Source organism: Asparagus officinalis, chromosome 9, assembly GCF_001876935.1.
Source record: "Asparagus officinalis chromosome 9, Aspof.V1, whole genome shotgun sequence".
Lineage (NCBI taxonomy): Eukaryota > Viridiplantae > Streptophyta > Magnoliopsida > Asparagales > Asparagaceae > Asparagus > Asparagus officinalis.
The window spans coordinates 61,822,929-61,826,978 of NC_033802.1; the positions used below are offsets into that span (position 1 = coordinate 61,822,929).

A 4,050-nucleotide genomic window follows, 5' to 3' on the forward strand; every position below is an offset into this window, starting at 1 on the left:
ATAAAAATAGTGGAGTACCTTTCTTCATATGAGAAACCCTAGCTTCAATGAGCCAATACATCATTTCTCAGAAAACATTTGAATGATCAGGTCACTTAGGATCCAATTACGAATAAGTCGACTACTTAAGAGATGAGTGACCAAAGAGCCCATTAACATCGAAAGAGCTCAGCCACCGTTGTCTCTTCATTTCCTTGCTCATTAATCGCAATCATAGTATTTCACAAAACTAAAGTTTTGTGAGTCATTTCATCAAACAAGTTGTGAACGGTCCATGAATACATCGCCGTTATGCAGGAGAGTTTAGAGGTGGAGAGGGGGTGGTCGAGGGAGGAGAAGATGACAGCGAGATCAGAGGAGATCTCGACATCGCTGTTGGAGTTAAACTTGTAAAAGATGCGCTTGAGGTTGGTGGTGTTGGATGGGTAAGAGGGAATCAACGAAGGAGGCACTGGTGGAACTAGGGGTGGATCCTAATTCAAATCTGGGTGAGGATTTGGATTGGGCGTAGCTGCGATGAAGAAAAGATGAGATCTTGTCTCACAAGAGGAGGGGGAGGTGGGAGACTATATTAGAAAGGCCAATTAAGGGGTAAAATGGTAAGTTTATAGAAAATATGCATACCATTGAGCTACAGCTCACATGTGGGGACTGGAAGACATAGGTTTTAATTTTTGAGAACTTAAACACATGGGTAAAAGTAGGAGGGGTTGGGTCACATAGGCTTCTCAAATTTGAGGTATTATCAAAATTCTCACTTATTATTATTATTAGTTTCTTTTGGATTCAAGGATGGATTGCTTTGTCAGAGTGAAGAAGGTCTAAACAGCTTTGAATCCGAAAGAGTTTTTTTTAATTAAAATTTTGCTTTGCTACTAGAAGGCTTTGCCACTCTCACGAGTCATGATGGTGTCCTTGCCTTCCCTCATAGGAAGCTTTTCCCCCATTAAAACTTGGCCTGACCGTCTAAATAAATGATTGTACTGTTTGACAAGGTAATGGTGGAGCAAGAAAATAAGTAACCTAACAAGTTGGAGACATTCTCATTATAAATAGTTCTTGAGACAATATAAAGCTATTGAGCTCTTAACATGATGACCTAATAAAAGTTGTATTGACAAGAATGATGTCTTATTTTGTAGATCAAATTTATATGAATAGTACTGAACTTATGGGACTGAGCATGTGATATTTACTATTGTGATGAATAGATGAGTAATGTTTGGCATCTAATTTTTTAATGTTGTTGCAGTGTTTTACTCAAATTAGCAACAAAATGTAGAATACTTTTCTACTTTGTGCTAAAATTGTTCTTAGGATAAAGATAATTGGTTTGACGAGAGAAGTTTCTTGTGATACTTCAGACCATAGGTATGGACCTTGGGTACTTAAGTTGATCCCAAGACTTTGGAGTACTATTAATAGACAGCTCGCCAACTCGCTTAGATCTTCTTGGATTATCATTCTTATATTAATATCAAACTAGTACCAAATGTAATATATTTAGTTATTCAGTACGAAGTTACAATATTTCATTGCAATTACATGATTTGTGATATATATAACCATGTATGCATGAGCCATTTTGAGCAAATTAATCAATGTTGCAATAAACTACTATAAATGTTACGCAAATTTAAAAAAAAAATCTCCAGAGGTCCTCCTCTGAGAAAGCAACAATGAATTATCATGGTTAGCAAAGGCATATGGTTAGAGCACTGAAAGTTATCTTTTGAGGAAAATGGTAATTTAGAAGAATAATAGTGTTTGTTAAGAAAAACCAATGGTTCCGTGCAAAAATAATGAATAAAAACTATCTAGTAAAAAGGTATATATTGATAGAGCACTAAGAGCATGTTTGGCTGCTTATTTTTTGAATCCCTATAAGTAACCTATAATTTGTTCTAAAAAATTATTATAAGTATGTCAGAAAATAAAGAATTTGTTTGGTAAACTCGTGAACATATAAGGACATATAAATAGTTAAGTGTTTGGTAAACCATTAACTTATAATGTTATGTTAAATATCAAACAGCTAAATACGACATATTGTTATAACTCCATAATGCGACTTATTAAATCATTTTATAATAACTAGATAATTAATAATAATAAATTTATTAATTATTAAAAAATAATTTATTATTAATTATTGAAAGTTAATTATAATTACTAATTATTAATATTAAGATTAATTAATTAATTTCATTGTAACAAAATATTATTATTAATAAACTTAATTAATAAAAAATTAGTTATCTCATATAAAAATATATTTGATTAAAATATTTTTATATATTGCATTATATTGTGATTATTAATTACTAACATTGAGATTTATTAATTAAATTTACAATAGTGAAATATTAAAAATAATTATTTAATTAAATTAAAAATTAGTTTTTTAATAATAAGAAATATATTTGACATATTACTAAAATAACTGACATATTACTAAAATAATTATTGTGATTAATTAATTATTGACATATTAATAAAATAATGTTAATAATAAATAATTAATATATTTATAGTATGATATGATATTATTTACATATAATAATATTATATATATTATTAATATTATTATATTATAATATATATTATATCGCTATATATTATTATTAGTAAAATCATAATAATTAATTATTATTATTAATCACTTTATAATAAGAAAATATTTAACTAAGTAAAAATTATAAGAATGTATTTATGTCTTTTGGTCAGAATAAGAAAAGTTCCTTATAAGTAGCCAGAAAATAAGATAAGTTCCCTCTTTTTTTTTTGACTACTTATAAATAATAAATAACATAAGTGACTCTTACTAAACACAATATCATCAACTTATAAATAAAATATTTTAAATGGAAATAAGTAAGTTGCCAAACATGCACTAAAAGTCTAAAACATATTTTTTTGAGAAAATGATCCAATAATAATTGTGTAAAAATTCTAAAAATTTAAATTAAAGTTTGCTTTCATTGAGAGTTGAACTCAAGACCTCCCGCTTACTAAACGGGTGCTCTAACCAACTGAGCTATGAAAGCTTTGTTGCTCAAATCTTACACGAAATATTCTTCCTACCATAATAGAATATTTTATTTTAATGCTTTTTGGTGACCAGAGAGATTTGTGTCTCGACTCTTTTGAAAAAAGAGGAAAAAGAAATTTACTTCATTGCAAAAACAATGAATAAAACAAGTCTCGAAAACATCTCTCTTTGCTATAGATATGCTTTCCATGTCCTGGGCTATTTCCTTGAATATTTTTGCACATCTTTTCCTTTTCTCAAAATATTACAAGAGGAAACTCCATCGATGCAAGTATATTGCAACAACTATCAAAAGAAGTAAATTATTCACCATATTACATAAAAAATAACATCCAAAGTACTAATATGTGATTTACTAGATTGATTATGATCAATTTTACTAACATTTATTCAAGGAATTGCAGACAATAATATTAATAAATTAATCTAGCAATTGAGGTGATTCAAAGAAGTGCTCAAGAAAAAATAACTAAGCTAGGTTTCCTAAAAGATCATATATATTACCTAATTAAATTCATACAAGTAAAGTTCATTCACCAAATTAATTAGTTAGGTGTGCTTGTGCTGATCTCAATTTGCTTAATTAACTAGATATACAACTGGTTTTACTTGCTTGTGCTCCATCACATGACAACCTATCACCTTTATATTAAGCTTATATAGTTTATCTAACTTAATCATGCTCAACATATATGGTGTTTAACTGATTGGACATAATTAGGAGAAAATGAAAATCACATCCATCACCATCAAATATTCTTTTACACTATATCTTTTCATTCTTATTCCCTTTTTTTTTTTTTTTTGCCCCCCTTTTCAAGAGAAATAAGTAGTAGATATATAACAAAGTGTGTTTCTCTTCCAAGGATGAGGTCTAAGGATTCTTCAAACATGCCTTTGATATCAACCACGCAAACTATAGGAATCCAATCCTTTTGAAAACAACCCCGATACACCCACAACTTGGATCGTGACTCAACCAGCTATAGGGCTTCTCA

General features: G+C 29.1%; 1 non-coding gene across 1 annotated transcript; it reads right to left on the reverse strand.

The window, feature by feature from the left end:
- Positions 2,974 to 3,047, reverse strand: TRNAT-AGU. The gene has a single exon. It is a non-coding gene; the product is annotated as a tRNA-Thr (tRNA).